Raw genomic sequence first — 19432 nt, forward strand, 5'->3', positions numbered from 1 at the left:
CTCCCATGCCATTGAAAAACCCTCTGATTACAGGGGGAGCCTTCTGTGTTTAGAACTTCTGAAACTGTGCCTCTAAAATAGTGCATCCAACAATTAAAACACCCCAAATTAAAACTGCATATGGAAACTCAGTTCCCTTTTCTGGGCAAACTCCCGTGCAGACGACCTGTGCAATGTTTGTGCACTGCTCATGTCTTTCGTGTTCTTGTTTAAGTGTATATTTATTACTCTGTCTCAAAAAATAGTATCCATATTTACAATGTGTCCTTTTATCTCCTTTCATTAATGGCTTTGCATCTTCAAAGACAGCCTACTTTTCCTTTGTACAGTGATGCACATGCCCACATTTCCTATTGCAATCAGCAGTCACTGTGGGCAGCTGGTTTGTAGTCTAGGCCAGTAGTAAGGCAAAAATCCCCATATTCCTAGATCCTGATATGGAGAACTGAGCTGGCCCGGGGACCTCAGCTGGCTGCAGAGACGTCTCCATCATCTCCATCAATTGCGATGTACTGACAGAAGTTTCGGGTGCATATAGTGACTTAAGAGCCCTGTTAATCAGAGAGATTGTTTAAAGTATAATCTCCTTTCCATAGCTTTGAGTGTTTAGTTCTGTACGCATCTCTCTGTTGTGCATCTTTGTTGCAACAATCAAACTGGACACAGTGAAGAAGAATGAGTCCAGGGAACATGGGAGGAGAAAAATATACTCACGGTACCTAATGTTGTTAGTGCCTAGCTTGTGGGTTGGCTAATCTCCCTACACCCCTCACAGGGTGAATGGGAATGAGATTCAAATCTAGTGAAGGTAATATAAACACCAGAATCTAATCAGTACAGTCCACTCTGTCTCTATCTCCTTATCCTTTGGGATGTCTTGCTCTTGTACAGAATCCAGTATGTGGGACAAGCCTCCGCTTATCCTTCTGACAACTACCAGCGATGGACTACAAACCCTTCTGTGTTAAGACATTCGCATGAAATCCCTCCATGGATGTATGCAGAGGTATTCACAGCGCAGAGCTCCCAGGGACAGCTCTGTGCTGTGAGGGTGCCCTCCTTGCCTTGCAGTAATGGAGCAGACTACAGTCATCATTTTCCCAGGTAAATCCACAGCTCTGGCAGATTGGGATCATCCTAAAACCCAAACAATATTTTCTAAAGGGAAGAAGAGAGCTTACTGCCGCCTTCAACTGTGCGTAAGAGAAATATTACAGTAGAGAAGGAGGAACTGTTGTGTTGTGGTTTTTGCCTTAAAAAAAAAAAAAGGGGGGGGTGGGGTGGGGTTTACCTCATTCTGTCAATCACCTTCATTGTTTGCCTTTTACTTATATAGGAGCACATCCTACTGTATTAGCTTTATGCAACTACACTAAAGCTGATGTTTGCAACTGGTGGAAATTTTTATTGTTGTTTGTAAGGCTGTGTCCCAGTTCCAAACCAGTTTGTGCAACCATTCCAAACAGCATATACAAATCTGCCCGACAAGTGTGGTGTTCAGTGCTTTATGTATCTGTGTCTTACCATTTTTAATGCATGTTAGATATCTTGCATGTTACATAAAAATCAGGAGAGAGATTTATTTTCTCTACGGATGTAGTATTTCTTACTTAACAAATCCCCATACAAGTAGGAATATGTATAATTATATTTGTTGTGGTCAGATATTGTTCACAATACCGAAGTATGCCTTAGCGTGTGCAACCCATTTGCTGCAATTTGTTTTGTTGCTACAAGGGATTAAATGAGTAATCAAGAGGAATGAGAGAAACATGACATTTAATTATTCTACTGTGGAGGAATACCTTATCACAGGACAAATGTACATACCCACATAAAGAGAACAGGTGTATCATATGAAAGCATACAGGAAAGTTTTGTAAGAGAGAGGAAGACTGATTTTATGAATGGAATTTATTAGCATCTGCACAAAAGCCTTTAAATCCCCTTAATTTACAGCTGTAAAACAAGCTTACAAGTGAGGCACTGAAGACTTACAATTTTAAGGCATGCCACTTTGTTTTTATGTTTGAGCCAAGCGTTTCCATGCACACGTAGACAATCAAAGCAATATGGTTTGTAGCACATGCTCTGTTGTGCAGCAAGCTGTGGAGGCCTTTCTAGTTGGCTCTTGATAAGAGTCATTCCCATGAAACAGGCATAGTCTCTTAATTATTTATAGAGTTACAGGAAGGAATAATGATTGGGAAATGGTACTTTAGGAAAGCAACCCACCTGTGTCTACTATGTAATAACCCTCATGCTGGTTTTATGTTGCTCATGCATGTGTGAGCTCAAAAATATTGAGCAGAGATGCACGAAATACTGAAACACCAAAACAAACAAACCAAAAACATGCTTCTTTTAGACTTAGAGAACTACCTTCAAAGCAAATTGCTTTTCACTGTTTTTGCACCTTGTATTCAAGTTTCAAGAACCTCTGATGACATTAGCAAAGCATATTGCAGGGGACAGCTGGGAAACACAATCTCTGAGCAAATACTTCTAAAAATGGCCTTAAAAATTGGGGCTAGTGGAACAAAAGCTATTCTCTGTTATACTGGTAGGAAAAAAAGTGATCACAATGCCATCTTTGTACAGGCGTCTAAACAATGGTATTCTTCTGGTGTGCATGTGGAAGTGGTTTAGAAACTCATAAAGCGTTAAGATCCTTGAATCTTTATATCTGTAGTCTGTAATCTTTTAAATAATTCATTTTAATACTTGATTCTTACTTGGGTGTGCACAACTGACCTGAGAATGTGGAGACTTGCAGTGATATGGAGATGGCAATTTCTCATCTATTCAAGAGCGCAAAAGTGCTGAAAGGAGCAGAGAAGGAAGGGGGTCATAGATCCATTTAATTTTTGTTCCTGCCTTAATAAGAAATCTTGTCTTGACTTAAATTGCTTTAATATAAATTTGGTTTAAACTGGGAGAAAATGTAATGTGCTTTAAACTTAAGAGCTCACATACTTATAGTTTTATAATTTATTCTTTGAAATAGAAGTGCACGTGAATCTAGCCTATGCCATTGTCCAGGCTTTCCTCTGTTTGTGTGGGATCTGCTTAGCACCATTCACCTACCAAATCACCATCTCTGGAGAGGTGTGGAAGTATCTTACCTGTTAATATCACTGCTTTGGGGGGGGGGAGGCGAAAGGGTCCATCAATATCTATCTTCAGCAGTACTGAAGACTACAGTATTACAAAATTATAGTGGAAAAATAAAAATCTACATATACATAGGCACACGCACGTGTGACTGCAGCATTGTAAATGGAGGATGCATGCTGTTGAAAGGGAATTCCCTAAAAGGCCATGGGTGTATAAATGTTTACCTGAATGAGAATTTCACTGTTTCAGCTTAGGTTCTGTGTATAACGTTATTTCTGTGCATGGAGACCACTTACTGTTGCCTGCTTTCCCACCCAAACAGCCCTTGTGCAGGTAAGAAGCAGAGGCTCTTTGTTACAAAGATGTGCTTTTAAAGCTTGACTGAGACCTGACAGTTTTCTGAGTTCCACTTTGAGTTTCAGTCCCAACTACATCTTTCTGAAAACCAAACAAAGCAAAGCAATTCTTGGTCTGTACATTGAACTTGCATGTTGTAAGTGACAAAGCATTAACAAAACCCTTTGATTACCTGCTGTTGTGTGATGAGGTAGGGTCACCGACTAATGAAATCTCTGTCTTCAGTTACCCAAGGTTGTTTAGCTCCCTGTTCAGCACTCTTCTGGAGGTGCTGGTTTTATAAGCACAGTGTCAGAGTACCCTGATCAACACAGATGTGATTGTTTTAGTTTTATTTTAAGCACACTTTGGACAGCCATCAGTACAGTGGAATGTCAACAAGGAAGTAGTATTTTTTTTTATTATTATTTATTATGTGTATATATGTACATGATATTTCTAGTAAATCCTCCTGGACCTCTGCATTTTCATTCTGCTTTTTCTGTGAGGCTGCTTTTGAATCAGTGTTCTTGTACCAATTAGGTACTCTGGTAGCATTACCAGAGCCGGTGTAGAAGCCTGGGTCAGTGAAACTCCACAGCTTTAAGACTAGATTCATCTCAGATATTAATGAGGCAGACTGATAAAATTTTAAGGTCTCTTTCCTCTTTTATTTGTATGTGGAAGACTGGAGGTTAGAAGGCTTTTTAAATAGACAAGCTCAGGGACTGCCCATTTTGTGATACATAAATATGCTAATTTAGTGGGTGCTTCACAGAGAGAGATGGACACTACTAGGAGGTGAGTCAGCCTACTGCAATCCGAGTCATCTTCCACAGGTATTTCCTGAAAGTGCTGAAGACAACTAGACTCGCATGTTGTTTCAGTTAGGTTTGGATTCATCCTTGTTTTAGGCACCTATGTGCTTGTACAGCACCTAGCACCAGGAAGTCTTGCTCTTGTTTATATCAACTTTTAAGTTCTTCTGCAATACAAACAATAAACTTGCACTGTGTAACACTTAGGATATAGAACAGAGTTTTTCCTCATCTACTGTACTGTATTTGAGTTCAAAATTGAACACCTGGCATTTGGGCTAAGGCTGCTGACAAGCTACCAATTGTGCTAGCAGCTCTGGTTGTGTAAACACCTGCATTTCTAAGAAACTGTTAGGAAATTCATTTTATATAGGCTACCAAACAACCTTCAAATGGGAATTATTTTTAGCCAGACTGGTCTTGCCAGATTTTGATATGGCTTTCTGCCATGTGTTTGATTTAAACTGGTAACTTAAAGACTCATATCTACTTCACAAACACCTGAGCTATGCAAAAAGCTGGTTTTACTTTAGACTTAAATCGTTTTGCAAAGCTCCATAGCAGAGTATCTGCACATCAGAAATGATGTAACCTGACAGACATAAAGTGGAATTAAAGTGAAATACATGTACTGGTTAAAACAAAATCATCTATATGTCATGAATGAGAAAAACAAAACAGATGGAACTATGTCCTTGGTCATGCATCAGAGGATTTTCAGACTCTTCTAATATAGTGTAATTTAATAAAGGGGAAAACTCTCCAATATTCAAAATGTAATAAACTGAAAAATGTGATTCTGTAATCATGTTGGAATTTAGTATCAATAACTGCAAAATAAGGAGTGCATTGATGAAATGACATTAGAGCTTAGGAAGAATATATACATTGATTTATGAATGATTGAACTGATATATTCTTCAATTGTGGTGTCACCAGCATGCTGACAAAGTGGCTTTATATGAGCACACCCCATGGTAAAAGGAAGATTATATTGCTTAGTGAGTAGAGTTGTGGTTAAAAGGAAGGGAAATGTCACAAGGAGTTTGAACAGCCTGCTAGCCCCATCTGCAAAACTCCTCAGTGCTCAGAAATGGTTCCAAGCATGCAGTTATTCACACACACTTTATCCTCCAACACCATGAAAGATGAAGCAGTTTGGTATAATAATTCTACTAGAGTTGGAGCCACTGGGGAGTCAGCAGTCTTCACGTTTGGAATGCAAAAGCTTGAGGTCACCAGGAAAACCTCATCAAGCCAGGAGCAGACAGAGTTGCACATGTATAACAGTACTGGTTGGCAACTGGGTGTGGAGAATGTAAATAAGAACCTATTCACTGTGAGATGCAGATTAAGCAAGGTAAGGTCATAGACTTTACACTTATCTGTAACATACAATGCCAAATTTCACATAGTTTGCACAGAGATGTTTATATCAGACAGCACCTCTTTATGGATAATTATAGACTCTAACTCCTTGCTCTGCTCTAAAAATCTGTATAGCCTGCCTAATTCCATTACTTTGCTTGATAGAGAATGCCTATACTGCATGTGCTATACCAGTACTCTTCTCAGACCAGAGTGACAAAAGAAGAGATGATAAATGTCTTTGAATTTAAAGTATGGTTTGCAAAGTCACTTCAATTTGGCAAGATTATCCAGCAATTAATATACAAATGTTTTTTATGCTCTTTTCCTCTTACAACACAAAATACAGGTAATGATAATCTTTTCTGTAATAGACAATTTAATCATAGTAACATGGTCAGGATCCAAGATGAGAAGGTCTCAGGTATCAGAAGTCCTAGGGGATTTTTATTACTGGAAAATTGGATCTTTGTCAGAATGTGCAAACCCTGTATTTTTAGAAAAGACAAGATAAATGGACTCTTAGTACAGGACTGTGCCAGACAATTTTCAATTTTCTAATTTTCAGGAATCTGTTTTTCTGATTTTTTTTTTTTTTAACTAGCAGAGTAAACTTAGTTTGTAAATTGGATGAAAAAGGAAGGAGGGGGAGGGGTAAAATAGTTGAGACTTTAAACTGTAGAAGCCTTCACAGAAAACAGATTTCTCTTGGCAATCAAGATAACTTAACAACCATAAACACATTGTCAGAGGGAAAAATTACATTTTGCTGTAGCACAGATCATATACAGATGACTGATTTCTCTTTCAAGTTCAAGCACAAAAGGACTGTTTATATATATTCAGCATCTGACCTAGCTCTTGAAGAGCTGAGGAAGGATGGCTAAAGAGCTCTTGAAATGCTGCTTGGCAAGGAGTACAGGATAACAATCAGTGTAAGTATAAATAGCTCAAAATGTTGATAACAAGCGAAGTTGCTTCAGATGATTTGCAATGCTTGCCCACTTACATAGATGCAATCAGAAAGTTTTTGTTACAGTACGTTATATATCAGTTGTGAAGCTGCTCTGGATGCGTGCTGCTTTCCCTGTGCTTGGGATGTGCTAGGAGTAACTCTAGCTATAAATCCAGAATGTGTATGTGTGCATAAATAAGGAATGTCCTGCTGTGTGGGCACAGTTTCTTTAATGCATTAGTTCCGTGGGCAGATAACTGTCCCCTGTAGATAGTGCTGGGAATTATGCTGATGTAAATAAAAGTTCCAGGGTTTGACTTATTAGATAGCTTCTTCTGAATCTGGAGACCATAAGCGGAAAGCATCTCCTCTTACTCCCGTATTAATTAGCATAGACGAGACCAGAGGGACTCTTTCAGCATACTCAGTTTCAGAGCTGTAGCGCTCAACTGTGACAGCTTGGTTTGCACTCACAATACCTACTATTTCCAGGTGGCTTGTATCCTGTACTGCATGGGCCTATGATTGTTTAACTTCCAAGACCGTGAGATCTACATGTGTTCAACATAGTATAGTATATACTAAGAGGAAGGTAACTGAAAAGTGTAAGAAGATCCTGCTACCATTATTTTCCACAGGCTTTGTACTTTCAGTGGTGTTATACTAACATGGTGTTTTCCTAGCTTTGACTTTCCTTTGGAGTCTCCTTTTACTGGAGACTTTTTATGTTTACACGTTACTCATGTAACATGCTGTCTCAAATAGACTTTCCCACTTAATTTTCATATGAGTCGAAAAGAGAGAATTGTCCTCGATCTGTCTTGCTGCTGCTCATGCATGTTGCTTTGGGCTGTGGTTCTTTGGATAGCTACACGTAGATGAACCCCCAAGTAGTGCAGGAAAATGGTGGTTGTGTGAATTCCACCTCTCTTGCTTGCAGAAGGCTCTGACTGATGGATTCTTTAACTCTAAAAACAGTATCACAATATTACACTAACCTTATCATAACTCCTCTGATTTGGTATAAGCCCTGTGGACAGCATGGATGTGTGACTGCTAATATCACTGAACTGCATGTAAATAATTTTATAATCACATTTAATACAGCAGAGTGATTTCATCCTTTAATTTTTTTTTTTTAATTGGGAAACCTGAATTCTACTTTCTGCTATTTCTCTCTAGCTTTTTTAATAGCATCCTTCAGTGATTGTAGACGTACTGCTTACTGCATGCTTCATTCCTATTACACAGCTAACAAGGAAGGTGACAGACTGAAACTTTGAAAAATGTAGCATGGTCTGGAAACTCAGAGTGTTATCCAAGTAGGATGAACAGACATGCATCAGTTGAGGAATTTGCAGCCTAAGGGACTGCAGATATAATCCTTTTTCTTAACCAAGGAAATTTACTTCAAGAGGGTTGTTCATTTGACTTTTTTTTTTTGTATGTGTGTGTAATGTTATATAATTAAAGAGTCTCCATCCAACTTGGTTGACACCGATGCTTTTAAAACAAACTCATGATTTTTTTGGTGCCTTGAACAAAATAAGTGGCTTAGTGTGCATCTGCCTGTCAGATACACTGCAACAATGATGTGCGTGCTATTGGAGGAGGAAAAAAGAAAGTAATTTTAGAACATTTAACTCTTCATTTAACATTTAACCTCTTGAAAAACACAGCATTTCAGAAAGCTGTAGAATGCTCTCTGAAGGTTGTCATTCAGGCAGAATACTGGAAAATGCAGGTTTCCTCCCCAGAACAGTTGGAGCATACCTGGAAGGAGAGCTTATTGGTGTTCTTTTAGAAAATACTACTTTGTAAGAGTTGGAAAACTTAGTGGACATCTTTCTGAAGAAAGGTCTAAAACAGTAAGGCCTTTGAGATCCACAGAGTTAATCTTCAGGCAGTTTTGAAGATCTGAGTTTTCAGCACAGCTCTATTTTGTAAAATATTGAATAGAGAACAAATATTCTATTTTGAAGCTTAAGGCAGAGCTGGATTTCTTTCTCCAGGCTACCTGCTCACCTATATTTTCCTGTGAAAATACACGTGTTTTGTTTTTAGATTGCTAGATAAGAAGAATGTTCTCTCCTGAAGCACTTAATAATTAAATGTTCATTTTCTCCCGCCCCCCTAAATTGGTTTTACTATTTAATACTGTGACTATTAATGACTCCATTAATAATGGAGTAAGAAGATTGAGCGACACCTTAAAAAACAGTAAAAATTGTCGCAGCTTATCAGGACACTGAAGTAAATAACAACAAAAATTCTTTGTTTATGCATTTTCTCCTCTTTATCAGCATATATTGAAGAGTCTAAGTTTTATTGTGTGCCACCTTTTTTTAAAAACAACAACAAAGAATCTTGTGATTTCAGCGATCTTATGTGGGGGGGGAAAAAAATCCCAAGCCTGTGGCATGAGGAATGGCACATAGATATTAGCAGTATTAAGAATCTGTTAAGGTGCTATATCTGTTCTTTTTGCCAGTGTAGAATTTCTTCATTTACAATTTGGTGTAGTGCTAGATGAGTCAGCTATAGATTTGAAAGGAATAAAGAGTAAAGGGATGCACTTTGTTGGTGCAAGAATTAAAAGAATGAAACCCACCACCAACAGAAGCTAAGAAATTTTAAAAGCAAGTGTGAGTTTAATGAATATGTAGTCTATTCTTGCTGATGAGATGTGAAACCAGGGGCCTGATTGCTTATGGTTGTTAACAGTCCAATGGCCCTTTTTGTAGGAACGGGCATAGTAGCACCAGTGTCCTGGCCTAATTCCAAATCTGCATTCATTCTCCTTCAAATCTCCCTGAAGGATCAATTGGATATGGTATTATCTTCTCTATTTCCTCTCATACACCAGCATGTGCTGGGGCTGATGCTGCTTTCCAAACCAGGAGCAGAACTTGGGGATTTTTCCGTAAGGATGAGTATTATATGAATGTTAAAAGTGATTGTTATAATAAAGCAGTTAGTGTTTGTTCTGAGAAGAATGGGACCAATCTAGACCTTCCCAATATAGTTTTTCCTTGTAATTGCTTCAAAGCTCATCCCAAATATTCTCAATATTCTGAGAAGGTTCATTTGTTCTGAATCAAACCTGTTCTTCTGTCCCTCTTTCTCCTTCCTAGCAGCTAGACTTATGGGCTTGTTTTGACCACCCTTTAATTCAGCCTAAAATACTCAATTTGTGTGTGGTAATATCCCTCGCTCCATTCTTGCTCTACAGCTATTTATCACTGATGAAAACTTCTGAACATTTCCTCTAGACCCAGAGATTAATGGATGCAATTTTAGGGTCTCTGTGTCCATCTTGTCCTTGGGATGCAAGGCAAATTTTCTCTGTATTGGCTATTGCTTTTCAGCCAGTCATCAGCAAGTGCTGAAAGGATGGCAAGAGCAGGATAAATCTTTCAAGGCATAGATGAAATTTTCTGCAAAAAGAAAGAAGATGGGAAATTGTGAATAGGAGCAAACAGCTCTACAGAAATAGTCAATGACTTGCTTATGCAAATGTATGTAAGTTGCCAAATTACAGAAGGCAACGTAGAGGAACTGTGCCAGGTCATAGGCTTGGTCCGCTATATAATTCAGCCCTGATGTTCAGGCATATTAGGTCTAGACCTGACATTTGCTTGGGGTGAGGATGTCTGCTGTTGGAGTTGGTCAGAGAGGAAAGGAGGACATGGTCTACTCTCATTTCCAGTAACGGTGGAGATGTTTCAGTTTGCAGATGAGGGGGGGAAGGATGGTGCTGCAGAAAGACAACTGCCATGAATGGAGAACCTGGTTCGGTATCTTTAAATATACCTAATCTCAAGAAGACTGTCTGCTGCTTACAGAAGCTTAAATGCTATGTTTTCTGCCAAAGTGGTGTGAAGTTTCTACTTGCACCAAGATCTAAATCAGCCTTCCTGAACTGAATGACCTCTAAGTAAACACAAGTTAACACTTATGAATATTCAGGGGTGTTGTATAACATGATAAAGGCTTCCATTTATAGACTTTTTAAAAAACATGGTTTTAATATCAAATTTTAAAATTAAGACATCATGTATTACAAAAGTTATTACTAAATTCTTGGTGAAAAACGTCTGATTTTGAGTTCATTCAAACAAACTTGAGCTTGCCTTAAATTTGATATGTTTCCAGCTTTCTAGTGCTATTGCTGTTTCAAATGCCATTGTCCTGGATAACAAGCATTAATTGATTCTGGGAGACTGTTGCATCTCTCTTCCTAAATTGAGCTTCCTCCCTGATAATGAGATTGCTTTCTTGATTAATTTCCCCAGAAAGCTCAATACAGCTGTCATTTCTAGCACAAATTGAACAGTAGATTGTCTGGTTTCTAAACATGCAGAGAACTTATAACTTCCATTAAAATTTGAGAAATATGGAGTATCCAATTTGGTTAAAAAGGAACCACTGCATCTCTTTCACATACTGATAATGGCATAAGACTTTTCATAAGACTTTCTGCTCATTACTTTCTTAGGAGCAATTGTTATTCTTGGGAATGTGCAAAACTACCAAAAGAGAGTCTGTTTTTCTGAAAGCTGATTCTTCAAGAAATTTGCCTTGCAAAATGCTTTGGAAAAGTTGCTTGTACAATTTTTACCTTTATACATATTTAGTTGTTAGGAATGCTAACAGATCTATTAGGCTGGGGTTGTCAGTAGACAATCACGCACAAGGGTATCTGTATGCCACTGTGAACCTGAGATGTCCAATGGGAGATATCTTGGGCTCAATTCAGTCACCTACATGAGGTGTCCCAGCCATCCAAGCATTCCCAATAAGGCTGGCAGGTACATGAACAGTACATACAGGAAACTTGAGCAGTGCTAGGCTGTCAGCTGGAGCCAGGTGAAGTCCCCCAGGATGTCTCACATGGCACTAGAAACCTATGCTTAGGCACTGGATTGAGTCTCCTCCTTCACTCATGTCAGAGGCAAAATTTTTACGGACTTTCTTTGGATGTTCACAGAATCACAGAATAGTCTAGGTTGGAAGAGACCTCCAAGATCACCGAGTCCAACCTCTGACCTAACACTAACAAGTCATCCACTAAACCATATCACTAAGGTTCTATGTTGGTTATATGTTCTAATGAGAATTAAATAATACCAAATTAAATCTCACTTTTTTTTTCTTTTTTTTCACAGCACCTTCTGAAAACTGGTTTTCCTGGGGTTTTTCCTAGGTTCTGCTGACTAGAGTGGAATTCGAAGAAGTAGATGAGAAATCTCCTGAACTGTTCAGTATTTTTGCTGATTTTTTTTTTTCAATGAAATAACCTAACTTCAGCTCTTTATAAAAAAGTAAGTAAAAAATCTCTGAGGAATGAAAATGATGCAACACTCCCACGGTTGTTGTTTCTAATGGCTGGAAAAATGTATTACTGGACTTTGTGAATTGCTATACTCAGTAAGCAGCAAACACAATTAAAGCCAGAATATACTGTATCACAACATGTACTAAATTAATTTATCTTGACAAGTTTCATTTAGTTTAAATAATTCATAGTGTACTTTTATTAAAATGTGAAAGGAAAAGTAATGAATTCTTGGTTGTATGGTATCTTACTCTAAGGCTCTTACATTATTAAAATTATAAATGTAATCACTGGAAACTTTGCTTTTTTCAATAAAAAAAAACAACTGTTAGAAGTGACTTTTTGGAAGGAATGATGGTATGGGAAGAGCTGGGATTAGAAGGGCCTGCTTTAGTGTGATATTGCCAGTTATCTATTAACCTGACTTAGTTCTTCATACAACTCAAAGCGATTTGCAAGGGAACTTAGTGTTGCTTCCACCACGCACAAACCATGGAATAGAGAAGTGTAAAGGGGTGAAAGAACTTGCATACAGCCACCCAGGAAACCAATGGCACAACTGGAAATAGGACTTTCAAATGCTGCTTAAGGGCAAGTTCTCCCTCTCTCTCTCTCTGTCTCTCTCTCTCTCTCTCTCTCTGTCTCTCTCTCATATTTCAGTATTTTTTCCATTATGATATGTTTGTAGCATTGTCTGCAGTGGCTCTATTGGCCACTGTTCTTCATGTCTGTGATGAATGTCTTAATCCTGCTTTTTTATCTAGTTCTAGTTTGTAGTTCTTGGGAGAAAGAAATAGATATGTTCTGTAAGAAGAGACCTGAACTCTCTTCCTGCATAAAAACTTTACCCCTGCCTCTATACAGTCTCCTGAGCATAATGACATGAACAGACGATCATAACCTCAGGTGCGATAAAAAGAAGCTGAAGATGAAGAAAATAAAAGGGAGTGCTACAGTGTAAACTGAAAAAAAAGTCTTATAGTAACAAAATGAAATCTGAAGAGTACCTATGACAGCAGTCCTTGAGTTAGATTTCCTGAAAAGGGCATTCTTTCTTAAAAATTCTGTTTTTGTCAATACATCTCTGTAAGTCAATACTTAAATAGCCAAGTGGAAGTGGCCATTGGCTGCACCTGGCTCAGTTGCTGAGAAATGATGTAGCTAGTACCTCAGGTTCCACCTAAAGCTCTGCTGAAAACAGTTTTTGCTGGCTGAAGATCTAGCCCTGTTTCTTTAAGACAAGTATGCATACAGTGTCATGTGCTGAATTTATTGTTATCTATGCTCAGGAGAACGGTCACATCAGACAGTGTGGACACCGTCTGTCACAAAATGTTTTGGATAGGTGAGGATAGATAAATGAGGTTGTGCATTGTACTGAGAACTTAGTGTTCAGTGACTGAAGTTTCAGCTTCTAATAGTGTGCAACAGAATAAAACTTCATGTGTTGTATTCTTACCCAGTTCAGCACTTTGGATATGATGAAGCATTTTTAAACCAAAATGCTTCATGCTACTGTTGATTCGTGCAAGCTGCAGATCAGAACAGTGCCATCAGATCATTTTTCTTCTAGCTGGTGATTGTGAGTTCTCACAGAAGTGACAAGTATGCACCTGACACAGCACCAACAGCCGGGGAGGGAAAGGTGGACAAAACCTCTCCTTTACTCTCTTTATACCATATAGTTCTCTACTTCTTCTTTCTGTGTTTTCTTGTCTATTTCATTTTTCTTGACCTTCTAAATGACTTTGCCCTTACTGTATTTCCTTTCACCATGTCCCAGTTCCCTTTCTTGTCCTCTTCCCATTTAGTTTAGAGGCGTTGATTTTAGCCTCATTACAAAACCATTACAAGATCCATTGTCATTGGCAGAAATTCAGGAAAGGCTCAACAATGCAATAGTTGGCCATTTGTAGAGGACTGTCATAGAGAGATATTTCCCCAAAGGCTGGTGGGTTCAAGCCTTTTTAATAGTCTGTTCATTTTCACGAACACCAAATTCACATGCAGTCATGTAGTGTTAAAATAATAATGCACATATAAAGCACTACTAAAAGATCTGTACATTGTAAAACATTGCAGATGACATTTAACAACATGAGCAATCTGTGCTGTAGCTCTCCCCTAAAACACAGAATGTAGTTTAAATATTTTACCTTAGTATGGGAGACTTTTCCTACAATTGGCCTGTATGGATGTGAGAAATTTATCTTCCCTTCAGGTCTCCTCATGGAGAGGCTGATATCCACAGGACCCCTGAAAATCAGCTGATAGCAGTACTAGGGCATTCTAGGGGGCTAGAACCTCACTAAGGAGGTCACATCTGCAAGAGATGACAAGCAATTACAGACCCTACAGAATTCAGGTAAGTGGAAAAACTTTTCACCTTGTGCTCTTATTTAAAACAAACAAACAAAAACAACAATCAAACCTTGGTCCTTAAGTGTTCGCTTGCATGCACATATACAGAGACACAAACTCATTTATTAGACAAGAATCAATAAAATAAAAGAAATGACTTCTTATCTTCCAAGTGTTTCTCCACTGACACAGATGACTTCAGGAGAGATGAACTGAGCTGCTTGTTCAGGTTCTATAGGTATAGCACTGTAGCAGCTGCCAGGTTGAACAATTTATTTTTGAGTTCATGTATTGATGATATCTTCAAGCTGGAAACTTCCATTCAATTTGGGTGATGCTGGGTCATCAGTGACTAGCAATCAGAATCTCATCAACTTGCTAATGTGTTTGTCTGGATGTTTGGTTACAGAGCATTTCCTTCCAGGCCTTTTTTTTTTTTCAAAAAAAAATCCCCAGTTATTTTCTAACATAGAAAAGCTTTTTCTTTTGAAATGCTCATTCTTTGCTTGTGCCTTGAATGAGTTATAAGCCCTCCTTGAGAGATGTTTACTGTTTTAAATCTCAGGAAGTCCAGGTGGCCTCTGAAATGCCCATATGGTTTGCAACATGTGGACGAGATAATGACTTTCCTCTGAGAGATAAGCCATCATTCTTTGGGATGCCCAGTTCTTAAATATGCCAGCAATATCCTCATTCTCTTTTTTCAGCTGTGCAGAGAAGCAAGAGAATGAAGAAGCTGAGAATGTTTTTGCATAGTTACTGTGCAGACAGATTTTCACCCCACCCATGCACTGAGACAATCTGTTATTCACTGTGGACATAAACACACTGCAGTTAAAGCTATATCTTTATTTCTTTCTTGGTTGGTCTGAAAACTAACTAAATCTGCTTTGTATCAGTCAGAAACCTGCATTTGACCTTAAGGTTTTCATACAAGGAAAATGCTGAATCAGTAACAGTTTGAGTCATAGATCAGAGTTTTAACTATAGACAAAGTTTTCCACTGGAAAGCTGTTATTTCTAGAGCAAGTTAATTGGAACTGAATTACAGCTAACTTGCTAATTTCAGTTTGTAATCCCATATGTGGAAGATCTACATGAAGTACCAGATTGGGAATAGGCTATCCAAGACGATCTTATTGACCTGATAGTTAACTATTGCAGTTCATTTTTTCCAGATAGCATGCTCTTACTGAGTCTGTTGCAAGTTAGCTTTCTAATGTGAAATATTGCATGTTTATGTATGAAATATTTTTTTTTTGATTCCTAATTGAGTTTCTAAAGCAGATCACCAGTGTGTAGGGATTTAATCTTCTCTTACAAGTGGAATTCGTTGTCATCTGCAAACAGGAACACCTAGTAACTTCATCAGCCTTATAATGGCCAAAATTTTATGGTGTTTCAGAACTTTATTAGAAAATCTGGTTAAATAAATGGAAGCACTTCACTGGACCTTATAGAATAAATGTGTTTTCTTACTGTAATTTGATCTGGAAACTTTCAGAACAAATAACTTGCTCAAATGTTTGCCTGACTGCAGGTTCTTCATGGCCATGAATCACACTATACGTAATGCTGATAAAACTAGTGGAGTTAGCAGGAGTTTCTTCAAGAACTCTGGTTTTTACTCAGCTGTTTTATGAACAGCATCTTCCATTCACCCTTTAATGATTCTGATTAGCTTCTTCCCACATATTTTTCAGCAACATGTTGTTAGTTTGAAATTAAATGATACATTTTCATAAGGTGTCATATGGTTTTCAAGTACCTGTCTCTGACAAGAAAGCTATGAACTAATATTCAGGTATTCTGTTTCTATAGAAAACTAAATGCATTTTTTGGCAGAGATTGGGTTTCCAGAAATAATGTGGAAAGAAGTCTACTGTGTTATCTTATGTACCAATTGAGTGTGTGTCCAAAGTATCCATTACTTCTGTAAAAGCAGCTGCGACCTCTTGATGTGTGTGCATTAGAAAAATTAATCTGAATCTTTATCCATTGGAATTTGATATGGATTGCTTAAATAACATAAGTTCCCTCTCTGGACCCTCATTCAGAATTAAAATGGCTTTAATTTAGGCTAGACATGCAAATAAATTAATTTATATTCAGTTTATATTCTAAAGAAGAGTATCTACACAGTAGGTTAACTTAAATAATTTTTAAAACTCTTTCAGAATAATATTCATTCTCATCTGTGAACAGGAATGCTTAGTGACTCCATCAGCCTTATAACTGCCAAAATTTCAGTGTATTTCAGGACTTTATTAGAAAACTTTTTCCTGAGAATATTATGACAAAATCCAAAGAATTTGATTTATCCTACTTCATAATTTAACAAAGAATGTATGTGGATCCTTAGTTCTTTCTGCTACAAAAATATAAAACAAACTATTTGGAACAACATTTATGCTTCACCTAGCTCAAAAAGCTGGATTTTTTTCATAAAAAAACCCAGCAACCTACCCTGATTTTTGTTGCTGATGATCTAAGCAGAAGATAAATTTGACAGCCCTCTTTGTAGATAAAACCAGAAAGGTGATGCTATGAAAAAGAATTATGGCAACATCTGCTACTGCAAAAATGGAGAGAGTGAACTGAGAGCCAAGCATCACCTGAGCTACCATTTCCCATAGTAAATGATACCAGTGTATAGGTATGTAGAGAGCTGTTTTGGAGATGGAAAATAATCTGTATTGTAACATATGGAAAACTGGTATATGGTGTTGGTATGTGTTATTCATATTCATCTGTTCTAAGGAACTAAATGTAGGGGACGACAGTTTTTTCTTGTGGTCAGAGTAGCTATAAATACACAGCTTGATTATAGTTAAACTGAGATACAAACATTAAATAGATATTTTTAACAAGCTGTGATTATCCAAGCATTGTCTGATCCAAGAAGAGCAGGCTATACAGTTGCAAATTGTGGAGTATGTGCCTTTATAATGTAGATGCAACTAGGCTACTAGAAAAAAAAAGTAGAAATTCTTTTTGCTATATGTTGTCAAAAGTGGACTACTTTACATTCTCGTTAGAGAACAGGAAAAAAAAAAAGTAAGAATGTAAAACTTGCCATGTAGGCTTAGCTGAGGGTGAGCTGGGCCCATAACCTCTCTTTCTGACAGTAGCCTCTGACAAATTTATTTAAGTTAAAAAAAAAAGGGTGGGGGGTGGAGAGTGGAGTGACATGCCCCTGTGTTTGCTCTGTCAGCTTCCAGCTTTCTGTATTTTTGGGAATTCCAGACCTGCTAATTATGTTTGCCCTATTTATATAATAGGCCTTAGTGCCTTAAGTTAAGGCCTTAATAGGCCGTAACTCTCTATCTCAAATTGGACAAACCATGGATTTATTTCTTTAACTGGTCTATGACTTTGGCCCACAAAACATTCTATGGCAAGGAAACAGACAAATTATTCACTGTGTGGAAAAAGTACTTCCTTTTGTTCCTTTTAAACCTCCTGCCTGATAATTTCATTTGGCACCAGCTCATTTTTATGCTGAAAGAATCAGTGAATGAGGAGCTTAAAACTTCACAGAAATCTCTTATAAAACAAGATATACAAGATATTCAAGATTATTGATATAACCTATGCATAGCTGCCTTCTGAATTCACAGTCAATGGCTTAGTGTTGTGATAAAAAGTATATGATATATTATTCTCATTTTTATAGGATTTTTGAGCTTAACACTGCCCAATATAATAAGGTAGTATCTGTCTTCAAGGTCATTAATGCAGTCTTTTTCATGTCTTTTTTTGTTATTATTTTTTATTTAGGGTGTATTTGAGGGTATATATACCTTCCCTGCATCTTAAGAGAAAGAACAGATTTGTGTTTTCTTTAGGATAAATATAAAGCATCTATTTGTAGTTTAAGAAGAATAGTAATGGCAAACGTTAAAACAACTTATTTGAAACTTCTAAGGCTGTAGGAGTTTATTTGCAGTCCTAGTTAAAAGCTGGGTTTCTGTATAGTTAGGTCTTGCAGTGATCTAAAAATTTCCTTCCTTCTTTGATTACTATTATATACACATATACAAAATATATGGATAGATTTGAAAGAGGGAAACAGGAGATTATTTTTGAGCACTGTGCTGGCCTTTGCTCTGCAAAATTTATTTACTAGAGTTATGTCAAGATGGTGCCCAAGTATGGAATGCTACTGGGTCATGGACAGTTTGGTGCAAAGTAGTAAACCTCTGAATTTATTGTTTTAATTTGAAAAATGTAGGCCTCAAAATACACATCCACGCATTAACTGCAAGTTGTCTTCATAATATTTTGCTTATTTGTATTCTTAACAAATCACTGTATTGAAATGTATTTCATTCAGAACTTTCAGCCAAAGATTGCCATCAACTGTTTCCAAGCTAAGCCCCAAATATAGTACAGTGCTCTGTGCAACAGCCAGGATGGCAAGAAACATGGTTTTGGAATGTGATTGAGATGAAGCACGTTGCATACACCTCAGTTTTAGACCCTGTGGGATTCAAAGGGCAAAATAGTACTTGTAATATCTGTCCGTATTTGAGGTTCTGATAAGGATATCACTAGATGGAGTTGGGCTTGACGTGAACAGATTATGACACTTCAACCAATGTAACGCTCAGTTTAGTCAATTAGTCAAAGCAGCTTAACGATGAATAGTGTCGGAATATAAACTGGAACTGACTGCATAGCCAAAGGTAGTGAGCAGAAGAAAGCACTGTGCTTAAAAGGCTCATAGTGAGCTTTCATTTAGTATTGCATGCAGTGCTAATATTATTTCAATTCCAAGAATTAGGAGATGCATGCAATTTCCATTAGCTTTAATTTGTCATGGGAGCCCTGCCTACAATATTTAGACATACAAATATGTACTTGTGGAAATTAACTAACAAATGACAGGCTTTGGTTTAAGAATGCAGTTTCTAATGTTATTTTGTCATAAGTCTACAGCTGGAAAGCACGAATTGCTCACCACTTTGTGAGTATGATAAATAGAGCCTATTATTACTCAGGTGGTTAAATATTTTGGTAAAACATAGTTACAATCGCCAAGGTTTGCCAACACACTTCCTAAGATGTAAACCTGTCCCATGATGGTTTAATGTGCAAATAGCAGTACGTACAAGCAATGTATAGGGTCTGTACTTT

General features: G+C 37.6%; 1 protein-coding gene across 2 annotated transcripts in view; it reads left to right on the plus strand.

Annotated features, from left to right (window-relative positions):
* Positions 1 to 19432, plus strand: part of LOC310903943 (uncharacterized protein) — a 166827-nt gene that overhangs the window by 10963 nt on the left and 136432 nt on the right. Inside the window, exons 2-5 of one of the 2 annotated variants that reach the window (XR_014587937.1) lie at positions 892 to 1104; positions 11763 to 11918; positions 14154 to 14297; positions 15001 to 17925. The gene's annotated coding sequence lies outside the window, so the exon portion shown is untranslated. Of the gene's footprint in view, positions 1 to 891; positions 1105 to 11762; positions 11919 to 14153; positions 14298 to 15000 lie in introns of those variants that run through there. The other variant, XR_014587938.1, reaches the window with a different exon arrangement.

Source organism: Anser anser, assembly GCF_964211835.1.
Source record: "Anser anser genome assembly, chromosome: 9".
NCBI classification, from domain to species: Eukaryota; Metazoa; Chordata; class Aves; order Anseriformes; family Anatidae; genus Anser; species Anser anser.